We start from the raw sequence: 24,115 nt of genomic DNA on the forward strand, positions 1-24,115 counted from the left end.
CAGGGGAGCACGGTGCGCGTGGAACAAAGAGCCAGCAGGAGTGAGTGATGGAGTAGCGGTGCGGCCGCCCTGCCGCACCGAAGGATGTTGCGAGGATGCGTGCTGCTCGTTTCCCACCGGGCCGGTGGCAGCGTTGGCGGCGGGGGACGGAGAATGACGAGGCGGCCCGCCGACGGGAGCCGTCTGAGCGACGCGGGCGGCCCGACGCTCAACTCGAGTGCGGCAAGCGTCCGACATGGAGACGACGGATCGACGGAGCGGCGAACTGATGCAAGGGAAGCTACGGCGCACCCCTACCTGGCATGCCAAATGCCGGGGTATGGGGTCCCGGCAAACCCTTAAGGTTCGAACATTGGGGTGCGCGCGAAGTCTTTCCCTCCAACCGATCTACGCTCTAGCTTGCTAGGATCTCACGGACGAACTTGACGAACTCACAACACAGATGGACACAGGGTTTATACTGGTTCGGGCCACCGATGTGGTGTAATACCCTACTCCGATGTGGTCGTGGTGGATTGCCTCTTGGGTAGATGATGAACAATACAAGGGCAGAATGGCCTCCTGAGGTTAAGGCGTTCTTGTGCTCGGTGAGCTTGTGTGTGGGGGGTTGGTCTCTCTCAAACTAAGGTCAGTTCGTCCTCTCTCTCACTCTGCTCCCCCTACTGTGGTGGCTAGTCCTATTTATAGAGGCCCTAGTCCTCTTCCCAAATATCAAGCGGGAAGGGAGCCAACAATGGCGGGATAATTTGAAGGGGGCAGCTAGTACAAGCTATCCTGAAAAAGTAGTCTTCGACTACACAAAGTTCTGGTGGTGACGCTGTTCTGAGCTCCATGATGACCTCCGTCTTGCAGTCCTTGGTCTTGGTCTTGTTGCACCGAAACGGCAACCTTTGCCTGATGCCTTGGTACTCCGCGGCTGGGCTTGCCCCCTTTGCACCAAAGAGGAAACAAGGATGTTGTGCACGCTGGCGCCCGCCTGGTGTCGATCGTCACGGCTCACGTCACGAGAGCCTCGTGAGGTTCGCCTCGCCTTGATATCTCCGCTCCTCGTGAGCCTGCCTAGTTAGGCCACTCCAGAGGAGGTCTTGCGTCATCCGCCTCGCGAGGCTTGGACCCTCGCGAGGGTCTTGGGTGCTTTGTTGGTGTAGATGGGACGTACGGCCTGCTGGCTTAGTCACGCCGCGGGCCGCAGGTAGGCACGTCTGGGGACCCCCGTTCCCGGAACGCCGACATATTCGGTCCAGGCTTGATGAACCGTCTTTGTTTTGTTTGAATGGCTTCTTCCGTTGACCTGATTTGGAGCCACTGAATCCTGTATTGACTGTCGTATTCTTTGTATCATCATTGTTGCTCCAACACTTATGTTCATTGCGTCGGGGCCTTCCATTGCTGTTTCGGGCTTCGTAAGTGCCGGGGTCGCTGGTACTGTCACCGCTGCGGGCTAGCCAGCCATCCTCGACCGCGCAGAAGCGGGTCATTAGTGCTGTCAGGGCTACTATGGACATTGACTTTTTTGGCCGAGGTGTCAGCGAGCCATTCATCACGGATGATGTGTTTGAAGGCCGCTAAGGCTTCGGCGTCCGAACAGTCGACAATCTGGTTCATTTTAATTTGGAACCTGGTCCAGAATTTCCTGGCCGACTCTCCGGGCTATTGGACTATATGACTGAGGTCACCGGCATCCGGACGCCGGACATAAGTGCCTTGGAAGTTGTCTCTAAAGGCATGTTCCAAGTCTTCCCAGCTTCCAATAGAGTTTTCTGGGAGGCTGTTTAACCAATGCCTAGCTGGCCCCTTAAGTTTTCGGGGAAGGTATTTGATGGCGTGTAGATCATCACCGCAAGCCATGTGAATGTGCAGAAGAAAATCTTCAATCCATACTGCAGGATCTGATGTGCTGTCGTATGATTCGATGTTCACAGTTTTAAACCCTTCGGGGAACTCGTGCTCCATTACCTCATCGCTGAAGCATAAGGGGTGTGCGGTGCCTGTGTATCGGCCCATGTCACGACGCAGTTCGGATGGAGTTCGTATGCAGTTTTTGGCCCGGGGTTGGTTACGCTTATCGCACCCGGCTCAATAGCCCTCCTCTCACGCTGGACCACACCCCATGATCTGTAGATTGACCTGGTCCGACCTGCCCTATTTTCTAGGTCCTGTCGTAGGTCGTATGTGTATCCCCGAGCTATTGTTTCTTTACTTTTTAGGCAAGGTGGTGCGGGCTGGTGCTCGGCTTGAGTCGTCGTTCTGTCCCAGCCACGTGGTGGTCTATCGGGCTCGTCAGTCGTGTTACGGGCGGGTGGCATGGGCTCCAGCACCTCATCGTCGAATTGGGTCGCACAAGGCCGTATTCTTCGGCTGCGAGGACATTAGTCCATCTGTCGTTGAGCAGGTCCTTGTCAGCTAGAATCTTCTGTTGTTTCTTTTTTAGGATTCTAGCCGTGGCTATTAGCCGGCGCTTGAAGCGCTCTAGTTCGAGGGGTTCCTCTGGCATGATAAAATCTTCATCGCCGAGGCTTACGTCGTCCTCGGAGAGTGGCAGATAGTTGTTGTCCTCCGAGTCGTTGTTCCCTGTTTGTTTGTCACGGCCAATGATACGTCTCCAACGTATCTATAAATTTTGAGTGTTCCATGCTATTATATTATCAACCTTGGATGTTTTATATACTATTTTATATGATTTTTGGGACTAACCTATTAACCTAGAGCCCAGTGCCAGTTTCTGTTTTTTCCTTGTTTTAGAGTATCACAAAAAAGGAAAATCGAACGGAGTCCAATTGACCTGAAACTTCATGGAACTTATTTTTGGACCAGAAGAAGCCCACGTAGTATAGGAGATGGACCAGAAGAGTCCTGGTCTGCCCACGAGGGTGGGGGGGCGCCCACCCCCTAGGCGCGCCCCCTACCTCATGGACAGCCCGGAGATCCACCGTCGTACTTCTTCCATATACCCTAAAAACTTCAGGGAGCACAACAGATCGGGAGTTCCGCCGCCAGAAGCCTCCATAGCCACCAAAAACCAATCCAGACCCGTTTCAGCACCCTGCCGGAGGGGGTATCCCTCTCCGGTGGCCATCTTCATCATCCCGGCGCTCTCCATGATGAGGAGGGTGTAGTTTTCCCTAAGGGCTGAGGGTATGTACCAGTAGCTATGTGTTTGATCTCTCTCTCTCTCTCTCTCCTGTTCTTGAGGTGATATGATCTTGATGTATCGCGAGCTTTGCTATTATAATTGGATCTTATGATGTTTCTCCCCCTCTACTCTATTGTAATGGATTGTGTTTTCCCTTTGAAGTTATCTTATCGGATTGACTCTTTAAGGATTTGACAACACTTGATGTATGTCTTGCGAGGGATACCCGTGGTGACAATGTTGTATTATATTGATCCGATCAACTTGTGGATTCCGCCCATGAACCTATGCATAGGGGTTGGCACACGTTTTCGTCTCGACTCTCCGGTAGAAACTTTGGGGCACTCTTTGAAGTACTTTTGTGTTGGTTGAATAGATGAATCTGAGATTGTGTGATGCATATCGTATAATCATACCCACGGATACTTGAGGTGACATTGGAGTATCTAGGTGACATTAGGGTTTTGGTTTATTTGTCTCTTAAGGTGTTATTCTAGTACGAACTCTATGATAGATCGATCAGAAAGTATAACTTTGAGGTGGTTTCGTACCCTACCATAATCTCTTGGTTTGTTCTCCGCTATTAGTGACTTTGGGGTGACTCTTTGTTGCATGTTGAGGGATAGTTATGTGATCCAATTATGTTATTATTGTTGAGAGAACTTGCACTGGTGAAAGTATGAACCCTAGGCCTTGTTTCAACGCATTGCAATACCGTTTGTGCTCACTTTTATCATTAGTTACCTTGCTGTTTTTATATTTTCAGATCACAAAAACCTATATCTACCATCCATATTGCACTTGTATCACCATCTCTTCGTCGAACTAGTGCACCTATACAATTTACCATTGTATTGGGTGTGTTGGGGACACAAGAGACACTTTGTTATTTGGTTGCAGGGTTGCTTGAGAGAGACCATCTTCATCCTACGCCTCCCACATATTGATAAACCTTAGGTCATCCACTTGAGGGAAATTTGCTACTGTCCTACAAACCTCTGCACTTGGAGGCCCAACAACGTCTACAAGAAGAAGGTTGTGTAGTAGACGTCAAGCTCTTTTCTGGTGCCGTTGCCGGGGAGGTTAGCACTTGAAGGTATATCTTTAGATCTTTCAATCGAATCTTTTTGTTTCTTGTTTTATCACTAGTTTAGTCTATAAAAGAAAACTACAAAAAATGGAATTAAGGGTACCTCATATGCTTCATCTTTTTAATGTATTTCGTGAAAATAAGGATTCCGATAATTTTGCCCAAGTGCTAGAAGAAGAATGCATTAGAATGTTTGGCACTAAATATTTGGATGATGAGCATGATTGCAATGTTGTTAATATGAATTCCTTGAATATCCATGATGCTAATGATATGCAAAGCCACAAGCTTGGGGAAGCTATGTTTGATGAAGATGATATTTTTTTGTCCCCCAAGTTTTGATGAGCAAATTTATTATGATGAAAGCATGCCTCCTATTTATGATGATTATATTGATGAAATTGGATTTGGAGAGGTCATGACTTTATTTTGTGATGAATCCACTATTTCGGAAGAGGTTCCAATTGATTATGAGAACAAAGTTGCTATCTATGATGATTATTGTGATGACTTGTATGCTATAAAGAATAATGATATCCATGAAACTTGTCATCATGATTTTAGTTTTCAATTGGATTATGCCTCACATGGTAATTATTTTGTCTAGTTTGCTCCCACTATTATTCATGATAAGAAATTCGCTTATGTGGAGAGTAATAAAATTTCTATGCTTGTAGATCATGAAAAGAATGCTTTATGTGATAGTTATATTGTTGAATTCATTCATGATGCTACTAAAAATTATTATGAGGGAGGAACATATGCTTGTAGGAATTGCAATAATACCAATTTTCCTCTCTATGTGCTTAAAGTTTTAAAGTTATACTTGTTTTGCCTTCCTATGCAAGTTAATTCTTGTTCCCACAAGTCATTTGCTCACAAAATACATATGCATAGGAAGAGGGTTAGACTTAAATGTCCTAGTCATATTCTTCATGATGCTCTCTTTATGTTTCAATTCTTATCCTTTATGTGAGCATCTTTGAAATCATCATGCCTAGCTAGGGGCGTTAAACGTTAGCGCTTGTTGGGAGGAAACCCAATTTTATTTTGTTATTTGATTTTTGTTCCTGTTTAGTAATAAATAAATTATCTAGACTCTGTTTTGGTTGTGTTTTTTGTGTTTAATTAGTGTTTGTGCCAAGTCGAACCGTTGGGAGGACTTGGGGAAAGTCTTTGCGATCATGCTGTAAAAAACAGAAACTTTAGTGCTCACGAGATTTGCTGCCATTTTTTATTGGAGAGTGATATTTAGTTAATTATTTTTGAAAATTATTAATAGATAAATTCCTCACGTCCAGAAATTGATTTTAGAATTTTTGGGGTTCCATAAGTTTACGTTAGCTACAGATTACTACAGACTGTTCTGTTTTTGACAGATTCTGCTTTCCATGTGTTGTTTGCTTATTTTGATGAATCTATGGCTACTAAATTAGTTTATAAACCATAGAGAGGTTGGAATAAAGTAGGTTTAACACCAATATAAATAAAGAATGAGTTCATTACAGTACCTTGAAGTGGTGTTTTGTTTTCTTTCGCTAACAGAGCTCATGAGATTTTCTATTTTGAGTTTTGTGTTGTGAAGTTATCCAAGTTTTGGGTTAAGTTTTGATGGATTATGGAACAAGGAGTGGAAAGAGCCTAAGCTTAGGGATTCCCAAGGCACCCCAAGGTAATATTCAAGGACAACCAAGAGCCTAAGCTTGGGGATGCCCCGGAAGGCAACCCCTCTTTCGTCTTCATTAATCGGTAACTTTACTTGGAGCTATATTTTTATTCACCACATGATATGTGTTTTGCTTGGAGTGTCATTTTATTTTATTTTGATTTGCTTGATGTTTGAATACCAAGATATGAAATTATTAAATGTTAGAGAGTCTTCATATAGTTGAATAATTATTCAACTACTCATTGATCTTCACTTATATCTTTCAGAGTAGTTTGTCATTTGCTCTAGTGCTTCACTTTTATCTTTTTAGAGCACGGTGGTGGTTTTATTTTGAAGAAATAGATGAACTCTCGTGCGTCACTTATATTATTTTGAGATTCCTAAACATCATGGTAATTTGCTTTGGTTATGAATTTAGTCCTAATATGATTGGCATCCAAGAGTGATATAATAAAAACTTTCATATAAAGTGCATTGTATACTATGAGAATTTTGATGCTTGATGAATGTTTTGAGATATAAAGATGGTGATATTAGAGTCATGCTAGTTGAGTAGTTGTGAATTTGAGGAATACTTGTGTTGAAGTTTGTGATTCCCGTAGCATGCACATATGGTGAACCGTTATGTGATGAAGTCGGAGCATGATTTATTTATTGATTGTCTTCCTTATGAGTGGCGGTCGGGGACGAGCGATGGTCTTTTCCTACCAATCTGTCCCCTTGGAGCATGCGCGTAATACTTTGCTTTGATAACTTGTAGATCTTTGCAATAAGTATATGAGTTCTTTATGACTAACGTAGAGTCCATGGATCATACGCACTCTCACCCTTTCACCATTGCTAGCCTCTCTAATATCGCGCACCTTTCGCCGGTATCATACACCCAACATATACCTTCCTCAAAACAGCCACTATACCTACCTATTATGGCATTTCCATAGCCATTCCGAGATATATTGCCATGCAACTTTCCACCATTCCGTTATTATGACACGCTTCATCATTGTCATATTGCTTTGCATGATCATGTAGTTGACATCGTATTTGTGGCAAAGCCACCGTTCATAATTCTTTCATACATGTCACTCATGAGTCATTGCACATCCCGGTACACCGCCGAAGGCATTCATATAGAGTCATATCTTGTTCTAAGTATCAAGTTATAATTTTTGAGTTGTAAGTAAATAAAAGTGTGAGGATCATCATTATTAGAGCATTGTCCCAGTGAGGAAAGGATGATGGAGACTATGATTCCCCCACAAGTCGGGATGAGACTCCGGACGAAAAATAAAAAAAGGGAGAAAAAAGTGGCCAAAAAAAGAATAGAAGGCCCAAAAAAATGAGAGAAAAAGATAGAAGGGGCAATGCTACTATCCTTTACCACACTTGTGCTTCAAAGTAGCACCATGATCTTCATGATAGAGAGTCTCCTATGTTGTCACTTTCATATACTAGTGGAATCTTTCAATATAGAACTTGGCTTGTATATTCCAATGATGGGCTTCCTCAAAAAGCCCTAGGTCTTCGTGAGCAAGCAAGTTTGATGCACACCCACTTAGTTCTTTTGTTGAGCTTTCATACACTTATAGCTCTAGTGCATCCGTTGCATGGCAATCCCTACTCACTCACATTGATATCTACTGATGGGCATATCCATAGCCCGTTAATACGCCTAGTTGATGTGAGACTATCTTCTCCTTTTTGTCTTATCCACAACCAGCCTTCTATTCCACATATAGTGCTATATCCATGGCTCACGCTCATATATTGCGTGAAGATTGAAAAAGGTTGAGAACATCAAAAGTATGAAACAATTGCTTGCCTTGTCATCGGGGTTGTGCATGATTTAAATACGTTGTGTGGTGAAGATGGAGCATAGCCAGACTATTTTTTTTCGAAACGGAGATAGCCAGACTATATGATTTTGTAGGGATAGATTTCTTTGGCCATGTTATTTTGAGAAGACATGATTGCTTGGTTAGTATGCTTGAAGTATTATTATTTTTATGTCAGTATTAAACTTTTGTCTTGAATCTTATGGATCTGAATATTCTTGCCACAATAAAGAGAACTACATGGATAAATATGTTAGGTAGCATTCCACATCAAAATTTCTGTTTTTATCATTTACCTACTCGAGGACGAGCAGGATTTAAGCTTGGGGATGCTGATACGTCTCCAACGTATCTATAATTTTTTTACTATTCCATGCTATTATATTATCAACCTTGGATGTTTTATATGCATCTATATGCTATTTTATATGATTTTTGGGACTAACCTATTAACCTAGAGCCCAGTGCCAGTTTCTGTTTTTTCCTTGTTTTAGAGTATTGCAGAAAAGGGAAATCAAACGGAGTCCAATTGACCTGAAACTTCATGGAACTTATTTTTGGACCAGAAGAAGCCCACGGAGTATCGGAGATGGACCATAAGAGTCCCGGGCTGCCCACGAGGGTGGGGGGCGCGCCCCCTGCCTCATGGACAGCCCGGAGATCCACCGACGTACTTCTTCCTCCTATATATGTCCATATACCCTAAAAACTTCAGGGAGCACAATAGTCGGGAGTTCCGCCGCCAGAAGCCTCCGTAGCCCCCGAAAACCAATCTAGACCTGTTCTGGTACCCTGCCGGAGGGGGAATCCCTCTCCGGTGGCCATCTTCATCATCCCGGCGCTCTCCATGACGAGGAGGGAGTAGTTCTCCCTCAGGGCTGAGGGTATGTACCAATAGCTATTTGTTTGATCTCTCTCTCTCTCTCTCGTGTTCTTGAGGTGATACGATCTTGATGTATCGTGAGCTTTGCTATTATAGTTGGATCTTATGATGTTTCTCCCCCTCTACTCTCTTGTAATGGATTGAGTTTTCCCTTTGAAGTTATCTTATCGGATTGAGTCTTCAAGGATTTGAGAACACTTGATGTATGTCTTGCGTGGGATACCCGTGGTGACAATGGGGTATTCTATTGATCCACTTGATGTATGTTTTGGTGATCAACTTGCGGGTTCCGCCCATGAACCTATGCATAGGGGTTGGCACACATTTTCGTCTTGACTCTTCGGTAGAAACTTTGGGGCACTCTTTGAAGTACTTTTGTGTTGGTTGAATAGATGAATCTGAGATTGTGTGATGCATATCGTATAATCATACCCACAGATACTTGAGGTGACATTGGAGTATCTAGGTGACATTAGGGTTTTGGTTGATTTGTGTCTTATTGTGTTATTCTAGTACGAACTCTATGATAGATCGATCAGAAAGGATAACTTTGAGGTGGTTTCGTACCCTACCATAATCTCTTCATTTGTTCTCCGCTATTAGTGACTTTGGAGTGACTCTTTGTTGCATGTTGAGGGATAGTTATGTGATCCAATTATGTTATTATTGTTGAGAGAACTTGCACTAGTGAAAGTATGAACTCTAGGCCTTGTTTCAACGCATTGCAATACCGTTTGTGCTCACTTTTATCATTAGTTACCTTGCTGTTTTTATATTTTCAGATTACAAAAACCTATATCTACCATCCATATTGCACTTGTATCACCATCTCTTCGCTGAACTAGTGCACCTATACAATTTACCATTGTATTGGGTGTGTTGGGGACACAAGAGACTCTTTCTTATTTGGTTGCAGGGTTGCTTGAGAGAGACCATCATCCTACGCCTCCCACGGATTGATAAATCTTAGGTCATCCACTTGAGGGAAATTTGCTACTGTCCTACAAACCTCTGCACTTGGAGGCCCAACAACGTCTACAAGAAGAAGGTTGTGTAGTAGACATCAGCCAACTTGCCTGTCCTCCCGATCATCCTGTTCGGATGTTGGTTCGATGTGGTTTTCTTGGTCTTTGGCGTTCTCCGAAGTATCATTGTCTTCGGTGCCGGTATTGTTGTTCTTACGGCGATGCAGTTTAGAGTGGCGCTGCTGATGTCGACATTTTGGCGGTATCTCGGGATGTTTGTCCTCGACTAGGTTTTTATCATCATCGCTGTCACCGTTTTTAGGCATATCCACCATATATACGTCGTATGAGGAGGTGGTCGTCCAACGTCCGGTGACTGGCAGGTTTTGGGCCTGCTCCTTTCCGGCATCCTCGTCCATACCATCGATGTCTTCGAAGCAATAATCAAGCATGTCAGTTAGGTCCTCGACAGTGGCTATGAAGTGGGTGGTGGGTGAGAAGTAAAATTCCCTATTTCCAGCCCCTAGTCTAGGCTGGGTGTGATTCAGAAGCGGTTCCTCTGTGATGACGAGGGATCGCTTTAGGTCCAAAGCCTCGTTTAAGAGCTGGGTTTGGACATGGTCGGAAGTTTCTGTGCCGAGCTCGCATGACGCGGGCCTCCAAGGTTTGGAAGGAGTATCCAAAGAAGAGTCCGGCCTTGGACTGATTGCCGAAGACGCTATTCTTTCGGTGTTGAGGTCCAAGGCCACAGAGAGTACGGCGGGCGCTAGACTGCCGTCATCGGACTTGATGACGTGCTCCTGATCTAAGGCCGGAGCAGTGGTTGAGGCCGCGAACCCTTGGAAGATCAAGTCTCCTTGGATATCAGCGGCATAGTTCAGGTTTCCAAAACTGATATGGTGACCAGGGGTGTAGCTGTCGATCTGCTCCAGGTGGCCAAACGAGTTGGCCTACAGTGCGAAGCTGCCGAATACAAAGATCTGGCCGGGAGAAAAATCTCCTTCGCGGAAGCACTGTTGTAGATGATTGATGGAGCCATCGAGCCTTTCGACGACGGCACGGTGGGACTCTCAATGAAACCACCAATGTCGCTGTCAAAACCGGCAGATCTCGGGTAGGGGTTCCCGAACTGTGCGTCTAAGGATCGATGGTAACAGGAGACAGGGACACAATGTTTACCCAGGTTCGGGCCCTCTTGATGGAGGTAATACCCTACGTCCTGCTTGATTCACTTTGATTAATATAGGGGTTACAAGAGTTGATCTACCACGAGATCGTAATGGCTAAACCTTAATTGTCTAGCCTCTATGATTATGATTGTGTCTCTACGGACTAAACACTCTAGTTTATATAGACACCGGAGGGGGCTAGGGTTGTACAGAGTTGGTTTACAGAGAAAGGAATATTCATATCCGCACGCTAAGCTTACCTTCCACGCGAAGGAGAGTCCCATCCGGACAGGATGGAAGGCCTTCTATCTTGTATATTCACGGCCCATCTGTCCGGCCCACATCACGTAGTCCGGACACCCAAGGACCCCATAATCCAGGACTCACTCACACTGCTCTAGAACACTCGTCGTCTTGGTCTTCTTGCACCGATCTGGAAACCTTTGGGGATTGCAATACAAAAAAACCAGTTCCGTGATGATACATGTTTCTCATAGTAGGTCATGTTTTCTATCATGCATGTACATCCATGACGATTTTATGACAGAATCAAGATAGTCATACATGTGTTGTGTTCCATAACAATACCAAAATTATAATCACAGAAGTGTCCACTTCCATGACGATAAATGGCGCCTCATGGAAGTGTGTTCGTCAAGGGTAAATGACACGTTGCATCCACAGTAACGGGGGTCGCATTAAGCTATCGTGTTCCGACTTGAATCCGATAACCCATTAACAGCTAGGACCAATGAGGATTTTCCACATGTAAATTCACCATTGGCTATAGCAACCACGTGACAGCACCGCGATAGGATAGATGTCAACCGATGGACATGAGGCGCCTATGATACATCAACACGTGGCAATGCTCAACAGCGGCCCATTTAGTCTAAAAAGGCTGGCCCAGTAAAAATTAGCGGGCAGGCGCATTAACGGCCTGCTTGCAGACGGCCCATTCACAGTTAAGGCCCATACGACTAGTGTCACATCGGCCCATCAACGACCCGTTCTAGACTTGCCATCATCGCGACCCATGGCCACTTCTGGCTCGTTAATAGTCCGCTATGTATTTGGGCCGAATTACGGCCCGGTATGTTTCCGGCCTATTAAAGGTCCTGCTTCATCAGGGCCCATTTATTTTCCATTTAAACTTTCGCCCATAAATGACCCTGAAGGAATTGGGTCATATTCGACTATATCCGACATTTGACTTATTAGAGGCCCAATGTAGATTTGGGCCACTCCAGCCTGTTGTGATTTTCGGCATGTTAACGTCGGACAAAATCCATGGGCCATATGTGACCCAACGTCACATAGGGCCTATTATCGGCCCATATAAAACTGATACTAATCAAGCCCGACCGAACTTTCAGCCTGGTAAAGGCCCGTGTAGTAGGTCAGCGCATTTACGGCCAGTCTGAATTTTGGCCTATGAACTATCCGCATTGTAAATGGGCCACCACGAGCTGAGATACATTTCGCCCTGCTAAAGACCACTGGGTTATTTGGAACAATCAGGGCCCAATCTCACTTTCGGCCTATGAAAGTCCCATGTTATTTATGGGCTCAAGATATTTACACATGTTAACAAAATGTTGTTACTGAGGGCCCAAATTATGTTTAGGACTGTTAAAGGCCCACTATGGGCGCAAGCCTATCAAAAATAAGAAAGATTATGCTGATTTGGGCCCAGATATTTTTAGTGGGCTACATGAAAATTACGGCCCATAATCATTTTCAGCCCAATTGGAATTGTAGGCCCGATGAAGGTTGGCACGTGGGCTCCTACGTAGCTTTCGGCCAAATACATTACTAAGATAAACCTACACTATACAAAAATAGCATCGTAATTTTTGTAGCCTTTGGCAGCATGATAAATGTTGTATCACAACAAAATACATTCCAACCATACAACAAAAGGCCTGTTGGCATAAAGTTTATAGTCCTTGCAGATAAAAGCACCATCATATGTATAGAAGCACATACCATTTGACCTGAGTGCTAATGTTTTAGGCTATAGAATCTGATGGAGCAGCATGATATTCCCCTTTTTTCCACCATTGCTCTTGAACAACGAAGCAAATGTTTGATAGTCTGTATTCAAAACCATTCATATCTTGACGACATTTGTCAACCACTATTACTGTTTCCGAAATGACCTGCATTAGGGATTGGACTTTTGTTTGGAGCGTAGATATATCACTCTGGTTAGCCGTAAGATTTTGTTCAGTAGGCGATTTGGACGAGGTTACCTTGACAACCAACCAAGAATTACACAGGAAGGTGCTTTTTGCACTATTAGTGGAGAGATACTGACGCACTTTAGCAAGAGGTGAGGTTGCGCATGTGGTAGCCTCGTCACCTTGAGGTGGTTGTGGTTGTTCAGTCATTTGTTCCATAGCTTGCTGAAAGTTTGAACTTGTAGATTAGTGTACCAAATAAGTTACTAATGAGACAAAAACAAATGAAGTAGGTTTCACGTTTATACATAACTTATTTTGGTGAACTACTATAATACATTAGCATGTATTGTAGTGCTAACTACATAATAAAATTACTTTCGGAACATATGTCCATGTAGCATGCCTATTGTATTGTCTATTTCCTCGCATCCATTAACATCTAAGGATAAAAATACATGATTTAAAGTAGGATGAACATAGTATGACATCATTCATATCATGGGCAAACAGATATCAAACAAACAGGCTATTGTATCATTGTGTGGGCACGTGAACATCACAACTGGATTACAGATCAAGACCAAATGAATATCCTTCCTCTCTTTTAAAATGTGTAAGGTGAAATGATACGTTAAGACAACTATGTATAGAAGTGAATAGAGTAACGGACATTGGCTGCAAACCAAGCAGGTAAATGAACACCTCACAGTAACAAGCAGTGAAAGGCAGGAGGAGTAAGGACTTACAGCAACGGCTTGAACTAGTGTGCTCATGCCCTTCACTTGAAGATTTCCACTACATTCGGTTCAGCTTATTTTGGTCCGCACGGGCTTTTCTATGTATTTGGAACAAGTCAATATAGATACAATAATATGGCACAGAAAAAACAAGGAACTAGCAGGTATTTACAAGAGCCTCGCCGTGTGTAATATAGCTACAGATCCTATTGTCTATTGGAATTTCACTTTAGAACGGTTGGTCTTGTTCTTCAAACAGTTAGCCTAGAAGAAGATACACTTGTAAGGCACATACGTAAATACAAGTTCAATATGTGATCTGACCAAATACATATACCCTACCTGATACTTTGGATCATACAAGTGTTTAACACGGGCTGTCCAGTCTTCATCTGTAATATATTCCACTGGAATTGTTTGGGAGGTTTCATTGTTAGCCTTGCCTTCTAAGTGAGTTTTTCTAAGGTGATACCGATAATGTCGTAGAGCAGACTGAGAAACATGAGTGCATGCTTGTTTAGTTGCATCATCTTTCGGTTCCAACTTGAACCTCATCTGTTAAAAAAATGTGAGTCTTATTAGGAGGAAGCTAGATAGTATGGGACAAAGCGAGACAACATTACAAATTGCGATGAATACTATTACTTATGGATAAATGGTCAATGAAGGTGTTAAACTGGGTATCGTCTTTCTCTTTCCTGTACTGGATCCACGTTGGGAGGATACATGCATGACACCTAAACGCAACGGCTGCCTCTGATACTAACTTGGCTGATTCTGTAGCATCATGTGGCCTTTTTAAACCTGCCTCAAAATGGATCTCCATTCTTGCTCCTTTTGATTTTGTTAATCTGTCAACCATTATCTCCGATGTCTGTTTCCGCTTGCGCCATGGTGCTATTTCAACAAAAAATATGGAAACTGTGAGAGTACATATAAAGGAGCATGCAACTGCAACTTGACTCGGTCAGGTACCATGTTGGTGTTGATGCTCATCAGGTTCATCTGATCTTGCCAAGTCCAGTTGTGTCAGTAGTGCCTCGGAAGTAGTGTTAGGTGTGAAGGCAGTTTTGGACTCTAATTTGCATGATTTGAATGGAACTAACCCATACTAACGTTGTTTTCAGCAGAATTGCAATGGTGTTATTTTTGTGCAGAAATAAAAGTTCTCGGATTGACCTGAAAATTTATAGAGAATATTTTTGGAATAAATAACAAGTATAGGCGAAAGAATCAACCAGAGGGACCCACCAGGAGACCACAAGGGTGGGGGGCACGCCCTATCCCCCTAGGAGCGCCCCCTGGCTTGTGGGTCCCATGGAGACCCCCCGACATCAACTCCAACTCTATATAACCCTATCCAGGGACAAAAAAATCAGGGGAAGGATTCATCACGTTTGATGATATGGAGCCTCCACCACCTCATGTTCTTCATCGGGAGGGAAGATCTGGAATCTGTTTGGGGCTCCAGAGAGGGGGATTCGTTGCCATCATCATCACCAACCTTCCTCCATCACCAATTTCATGATGCTCACCGCCGTGCGTGAGTAATTCCATCGTAGGCTTGCTGGACGGTGGTGGATTGGATGAGATTTATCATGTAATCGAGTTAGTTTTGTAAGGCTTTGATCTCTAGTATCCACTATGTTCTAAGAATAATGTTGATATGACTTTCATATGCTTAATGCTTTACTGGTACAGTGAGGTGCTATACAAATGGTTTTTTACCCCTTTCCGCGAAGGCATTTGGAACCTTCGCCAAGTGAGTGTGCGCAATAGGGGGTCCTTCCCACACGACCCAAAAACTATTGGGGATAGGGAGCCAAGATGCATATATTGTACTCCTACTCGTTTGTGCTCGCATTGCCATCTTAGTCGATATTCTGTGGTGCTACGTTTACAATGCGCAGCCCATCACAAACGGTTCACTATTATAGAGCATGTATGATAAGAAGACTATCACACACATTTGCGTTTCCCAAACCGTACGAGATAACTAATTAAGAAGATTAGTTAATCGTTGTATGAGAGTCGGACAGGATTACAAAATGTAGGACCAACGCAACATCGTCGTACACGAAAACTATCGCACACGCTATTCTGTGGTGCAATGTTTACGATGCATACTTCATCACAAACAGTTCATGGTTGTGAATCGTGTACGATAAGACAACTATCACAAATATTTTGTTTTCCCGCACCGTTTTTGATATTATCTGACATCGCACACACTTTGCAAACGGCAACTGTGTGCATGCTTGCACACATTTCCTCTCTGTGAATTGTGTCGGATTATGGTGTATATCGCAAACGTTTGTGTTTTACCATCCGTGTGTGCCGTAACGACCTGGAGATCATAATTTAACCGTAATTTAATTGCTACTATTCCAAATTGTACCGGATTTGAATTTGATTTTGAATGTATGTTATAGGTTTATTCATGTCCATCTGGTTCAAGCAACCAATGCATTATTCGATACATAGGTACATATGTTCAAGAATTACATAAGAACAAAATAAAGAATGATGAACCATAGTTGTATACTTGTACTATTAAAGACGGTAAAGAAAGAGGCAAAATACATTCTGGTTGCTGAACAAGGTGAAACGAGATGCCCATATTGTGCTCTCCTCCATACAGAAGGCACGCACGACTCTAGTCCAACCCCTTGTGATGGCCGGTCGGCCATCCTTCACGGTCTTCATGAAAACATCTAGATAATCATCATGTTCTGGTAGAAATACTTTAACCGTTGCATGCCCACCAGTCATGTAGTTTGAGAGGTAATCTTGAGTAAACTGCTTTGGGAAACACTGCAAAGGAAAAAGATTCAGACATTGTCATCTAACACAACTCATTATGGGCAGTAAAAAGTAGGCCACAGAGTTCTTACTTACCATCCTATAGTTCACTGTTGTCTTGGATAAAGTGTAAACAAATAGTTTAATTGCCATCTTTTGACCCATTTTACTAACAATCTTTATTTGCTACCTCACTTGATGCTAGTACATCGATATCTCATTGCCCGATACACAGAAAGGGTCGAAGCGCGGATCTTTACCAATGACATATGTACCTAAAAGCACCAAGTTAATATTAGAAGCTAAACAGCAATTGCACAATGATGTAGTACAACATTCTTTTATAATATCTTATAACATCCAATATACTCACATATTAGATGAATTAATAGCTTATATTATGGGACGGAATGATTTTACTGCATTCTTACAAATTATCGGCTAATTAACTGTTGTTGTATCCATCGGTTAGAGTTAGTTTGAGCTAGTTCGAGCTCAAATAGGCCTAAAGTATATCCAAGCACGAGGGCTAGTTTGAGCTAGTTGCATCTAACCCACCCAAAAAAACTATCCTACCCAAGAGGTGCTAATTGGAGCTAGTTCTCCTATTGCATTTATTGTCAATCTAACCCTGTCATCCAAACACCTCTTTGGATGGAGTTAGTTTAGGGTTAGTCATGAGCTGGAAACTAACTCTAACCTCTAGCTAAGTTGAGTATCCAAACAGGGTTGTGTTGTTGTTGTTGCTGCTGGTGCTCTTCTACATATATCTAGACATCATCCGAACATTAAGGTAACACTCTTCCTTGTTGCTATGTAGCCTAGGATTCCATATTGAGAATCTAAGTACAGTGCATGTTGCTATGTAGCCTCAGATATATTACAGATGGCCCTAGTTAGCCTAATGATAAATGGGTTACAGATGTATCCAGTTAAAAGTCCGGTTCACCGATTAGTCCCTTATCTGCCCCCGGCCTATATGGTACCAACTACTGATATCCTGAACAGTGAGTATATATAAGCCATGTGATGAAACTAACCTCGATGGAAAACAGCAGTCATTCCCAAAATTGTCCTGTGTAGGTACATCAAGAGGCATGTTAAGCACAACAAGCTAAACATCAACCAAAAATATCCATGGCAGACAAAATAATCTCCAAAAGATAGCTTCAGTGTGCAGGTTTAAGCACGCTAGTAAAGCAAAACAAGTGGAAAGGTCTGTTAACTGCAATAGGACTAACATTTAACAACAAGCAAACATAGTCATTCAAACTTGTATTAGGCCGGTCTAAGTACACTGGTTATTGTTAAATAAAAATGGAAAGGTGTGTTCACTACGAGATGCAACAACCAAATGTAGTCATTCATAGTGGTATTGTTGAAACTAGTATTGATGAAATTTAACTCCACAGTTCATACTTGCACATATAGAACATCACGTTGTGAATAATTGCAATAAACAAGGCATTCTACGAGCAACCAAAGATAGCATTTGAAACTAGACATATGCTAACTACAAACAACCGAAGAATCAAAAATCTTTAAACGAGGCATATGCTAGCTAAACAAGAAGCAAATATATGCATTCCTATCGGTATGCTTAAAACTGGATTGATGAAATGTACTGCACAGTAAATAATTGCACATATAGAGCATCATATTGTGAACAACTGAAATAAACAACGCATACTGCAAACACCCAAATATAGCAATTAAAACTGGACATATACTCACTACAGTACAAAAGGGACTCGACAAAACAAATCATAGGTTCCCCCTTATGAAGAGGCACGACAAAACAAATCATGGGTTTCCTCACTTGTCACAGATGGGCTCGTTCCTGTGGAAAGAGCACGGACCCTGGATACGCTCCATGTTGTCACAGATGGGCTCCTTCCCCTTCGAAGAGGACGGTAGTAGGGTGCCCTCCCTGATGTCACAGACGGGCTCTTTCCCCTTGGAAGAGCAGATGGGATCGTTCCCCTTGGAAGAGCCAGAGAGGGTGCCCTCCTCATGGTTGCCGTCGATGAGGTCTGATTTGGAAGCTGTGGATCCCAAGCCAGCATCGCAGAACGTGTCCTTCAGAAATGACAAAAGGGGCACAATGGTGATGTAGAATGGCAAATTCTTGACAGCGAGCCAGAGGATATCAGTGGCGGGGCCATGGATGAGATCGATGTCGGTTGAACCCGAGTGGTTGTGGGTGGGCCACTTAACCTGTGACATAGCCCGCCTCAGGCCATCGCTATCGATGACCTCGATGTCGTAGCTAGTGTCCACGACATACCCGCATACTCTAGCCCGTTGATTGAGTGCCTGCGACCAGTAATGGTTGTCAGCTTCCTCGGCGACGTCGGGCGAAGAGACCGCGATACACCTCTTTTGGGCCAGTCACTCCTCGAGCTCCATGGGAAGCATAGCCGGGCTAAGGCTGTAACACTCTGGAGTGGGGGATGGGGATTGATCGCTCTCTGACTATAGCGCCAGAAAAGCTCATGTCTGCTAGGACTACGTCGGTATTTCCCCAAAGAGGAACGGTTGATGTAGCACAGCGGTGGTAGGTATTTCCCTCAGTGAAGAAACCAAGGTTATTGAACCAGTAGAAGAACCAAGCAACACAACGTAAACAACACCTGCACACAAATAACCACACCTCGTGACCCGACGTGTTAAAGGGGTTGTCAATCCCTTTCGGACAACGATGCCCGAAAATTGTAGTATATTGAAATAACATATCACAAATAAAATTAAGTCCAACAAAGTATTTTTGTATTTTTGGTTTAATAGATCTGAATAATAATGCAAAGGAAAAGTTGATCGCAAGCAAATATATGAGGAAGAAGACCCAGGGGCCGAAGGTTTCACTAGTGGCTTCTCTCGAGAAAAGATAGCAAACGGTGGGTAAACAAATTATTGTTGGGCAATTGATAGAACCTCAAATAATTATGACGATATCCAAGCAATGATTATTACATAGGCATCACGTCCAAGAATAGTAGACCGACTCCTGCCTGCATCTACCACTATTACTCCACACATCGACCGCTATCCAGCATGCATCTAGTGTATTAAGTTCATGGAAAAATAGAGTAATGCGTAGATCTATTGCGTAGATATATATCCGTTTATCTATTGCATAGATATAGTTCCCATCTTTTTATCCTTAGTAGCAACAATACAGACGTGTCAGTTCCCTTTTCTGTCAATGGGATCAAGCACCGTAAGATTGAACCCACTACCGGGCACCTCTTCCCATTGTAAGATAAATAGATCAAGTTGGCCCAACAAAACCCATATACTAGAGAAGAAATACGAGGCTATAAGAGATCATGCATATAATATATCAAAGAAACTCAAATAACTTTCATGGATATAAAAAGATATGACTGATCATAAACTAAAAGTTCATTAGAACCCAACAAACACACCGCCAAAAGAGCTACATCATATGGATCTCCAAGAGACCATTGTATTGAGAATCAAGAGAGAGTGAGAGATGAATATTTCATTGAATCCCCTAGGGTTTTGGGAATATTTCGATATTTATAGAGCAAAGAGGCAGTCCGGGGGACACCCGCGGTGGGCACAACTCACCAGGGCGCGCCTGGGCCTCCTGGCGGGCCCTGGTGGGTTGTCCCCTCCTCGGGTCTCCCCCAGGTGCTACCATGGCCCAACATGTTCCCTCTGGTCCATAATAAATCTCCGTAAAGTTTCGTGGCATTTGGACTATGTTTGATATTGATTTTCTATGATGTAAGAAACACGGAAAAAACAGGAACTCGCACTTGGCACTATGTCAATACGTTAGTACCAAAAAATGATATAAAATGATTATAAAACATCCAAGATTGATAATATAACAGCATGGAACAATCAAAAATTATAGATACGTTGGAGACGTATCAGCATCCCCAAGCTTAACTCCTACTCGTCCTCGAGTAGGTAAGTGATAAAAACAGAATTTTTGATGTGGAGTGATGTTTAACATGTCATGTCATATCATATTCTTTTCTTTATAGCATGGACAATTGGACGTTTTATGTGATTCAAAGCAATAGTCTAGTTTTGACATAAGAATTTAGATAGTCAAGCATATCAACAAGAAACCATGTCTTTCAAAATATCAATGCTAAAATAAGTTATCCCTACAAAATCATATAGTCTTCTCATGCTCTGTCTTCTTAACACAAAGTATTTATCATGCACAACCCCGATGACAAGCCGAGCAATTGGTTCGTACCTTTTAACACGCTTCAGCTTTTTCAATTCTTACACAATAAATGAGCGCATGCCATGGATATAGCACTATGGGTGGAATAGGGTATGATGATAGGGGTAAATATAGAGAAGACAAAAAGTAAGAAAGTCTCACATTGATGCGGCTAACCAACGGGCTATGGAGATGCCCATCAATCGATATCAACGTGAGGAGTAGGGATTTCCATGCAACGAATGCACTAAGAGCTCAATATGAAAACTAAGTGGGTGTGCATCTAATCCTATAATGAAAAATTCCCACTAGTATATGAAAGTGACAACATAGGAGACTCTCCATATGAAAAACATGGTGCTACTTTGAAGCAAAAGTGTGGTAAAGGATACTAGCAATGCCCCTTCTATCTTTGCTTCAGGAGTCTCATCCCGACTTGTGGGGGAATCATAGTCTCCATCATCCTTTCCTCATTAGGGCACTGCTCTAAAAATGAATAATGATGATCATCACACTTCTATTTACTTATAACTTAAAAGAAATAAAAAATACAAGTCGATATATACGACGACTCTATATAAATGCCTCTGGCATGTACCAGGATGTGCAATGATCTAGCGTAACATGAATGAAAAACAATGAACGGTGGCTGAGCCACAAACACTATGTCAGCTATATGATCATGCAAAGCAATATGACCATGGATCCTCAAGTCATCAAACGGAAGCGGTGGAAGTTGCATGGCAATATATCTCGGAATGGCCATGGAAAAGCAATAATAGGTAGGTATGGTAGCTGTTTTGAGGAAGATATAATAAGGCTTATGTGTGATCACTACAAAAAATACACTTCCGTGATGATACGTATTTGTCACAGTAGGTCACGTTTTCTGTCATGCATGTACATCCATGACGATTTGATGACAGAATCAAGATAGTCGTACCTGTGTTGTCGTCGTAGTGTTCCATGACATTACCAAAATTATCATCACGGAAGTGTCCACTTCCATGACGATAAAACACACGTCATGGAAGTACTTTCGTCAATGGTGACCGAAACGTGGCATCCACCGTAACAGAGCGCGGTTAAGCTATCGGGTCCGGTTTTGGATCCGATAAACCGTTAATAGCCCAGACCAATGGGGATTTTCCACATGTAAAATTCTCATTGGCCGACGGAACCACGTGTCAGCTCCTCGTTGGGATAGATGTCATCCACTCATTGGACAGGAGGCGCCTATGATACATCGACACGTGGCACGACCGAATAGAGGCCCATTCCGGTGAAAAGGCCGGCCTAGCTAAAGGCCCACCATGTTTTTTCAGACACTAGTGGGCTGGCCCGTTAACAGCCTGCCATGTTTTGGGTAAACTTGAGGCCCATATCAGATCAGGCCCGTTCATAGCCTGCCGAGTTTTGGGAAAAATTATGGCCCGTATTGGATCAGGCCCGTTAACAGGCCATTGTACCTTTGGGCCCATTCTAAGACAGGTTCATATTTCAGCCTGTTCAATGCCCATTTACCGGTTCGGCCCAATAATAGTTTGGGCTTGTTAGCGGCCCGTGGAGTATCTGGGACGTTGTCGGCCTGGTTTAATTTTAGGCCATTTAATGTCCCACACAGAAACTGGGCTATTTCTTATCCGAAGTAAGTTTAGGCCTCTTAATGACCCGTAGTCTTCGTGGATAAATTTCAGCCCAACTGGCTTATCGGCCTGTTAATGGCTCGTGTAACAGTTGGGTCTAATTACAGCCTGCATTGAATCCGGCCTGCTTACAACCCATCTGATAATGGCCCGTCACACTTTTGGGCCTATGGCCCGCGCGGATACTGGCTTGCTTAAAGCCCATAATTTTATTGGGCCAAATAGGCCCGAGATATATTTTGGCGTGTTAACTACTCGTCCTATTTGGGCCCAACATGGGCCTTAGGTAGTTTCTGCCTGTATTGGCCCGTGAATTTTTCGGCTCAACGCTAGCCCAATCTAGGTTTTAGCCTATCAAAAGCCCATGATATTCTCTAGCCCAGCTGGCCAGAACTTTACTTGGCCTGTTAAAGGCGGGATACTACTATAGGTTTAGACCTGCTAATGGCCCAAGATGACTATAGGCCCAAGTTTTGGCCCACATGAGTAACGGGCCGGCCTGAAGACCGACAACACTGAGATCCACTGAACCTTCCAGCCTAAATTATAGCATACCGACCAAAGAATAAACCTAGACTATACAATAAAGAAATTACAGCATATTACATCCACTGGGAATCAAAGTTTGCAACCGGTGATAATAAAGCGCAACATGACCACGGATTACATACACTGGGCATCAAAGGTCACCACCAGTGCATATAAACGCGCCGACAAAATAATATACAAAACTAAGAGCACTTAGAAGGCACTAGGCCTGGCAAGGTCGGGCCCCGCTAGCAGCCGAAGAAGCTGACAAGACCTCAGTTGTGTCAATGATAGATGCTTCATCCCTAGCTCTATGGCACCATAGTGTGCACGGCAGTCCCCTGACATCTTCATTATATCTTTGACTTCAAGTCGGAGCTGAGCTGAAGCAAGCCTTTCCGCTTTAAGTTGAGACTCAAGAAGTCGAACTGATTGAGGCAGTGACTGCACAGAGGTTGTCTCACACCTGCTGGTGAGTAGCTTCAACTCACTGTCTTCATCAAGACAGGACCTTGGGGTCATCTCGCTGTCCTCAAGATGGTTTGGCTCACTATCTTCCCGAAAGTTTTGCCTGGCATAAGAGATATGTCTCTTAAAGAGAAATAAGGAGACACGTAACAGGTATCACAATTATATAAGCAAATAAATGGATATGTTCTGCATAAGGAACATGTTTTTACAACTACAATTTAAAACTGGTAGTTGTTGCAAACATCCAATCAGATGTAAACAACAAAGTAAACAGAAGTGGAGGAAATTATGCCTATCCAAATCTATACTAGAACAAAGTTTGAAGGCTTGAGAAGGATGAACTTACATTACATGTTAACATGGGCTGGACAAAGCCCTTCTCCATGTTGATGGAAGGATAATTCAATAAATTCCCAAAGAAAATTCTTTATAAGCGTTGCCATTATTCTACATTTTTCAAAGAGTAAATATAGATCAAATAATATTGGAAGAAACAGAGGATAATGAAGCTTAGATGCAGATTGATGATACTGTCAGATTTCGGGTTCCGGTAAAACCCTTGAGGTTCGAACACTAGGGTGCGCACGAAGATCTCCCCCCTCTCCAGCTTGCACACTCAATGATATCACGGCCTAGCTTCGACGGACCCAAAGAACACAAGACACAAGATTTATACTGGTTTGGGCCACCGTTGTGGTGTAATACCCTACTCCAGTGTGGTGTGGTGGATTGCCTCTTGGGCTGTGGATGAACAGTTACAAGGGAAGAACAACCTCCTGAGGAGAGGTGTT

The sequence above is a fragment of the Triticum aestivum genome, chromosome 6A (genome assembly GCF_018294505.1).
Source record: "Triticum aestivum cultivar Chinese Spring chromosome 6A, IWGSC CS RefSeq v2.1, whole genome shotgun sequence".
Classification (NCBI taxonomy): Eukaryota; Viridiplantae; Streptophyta; class Magnoliopsida; order Poales; family Poaceae; genus Triticum; species Triticum aestivum.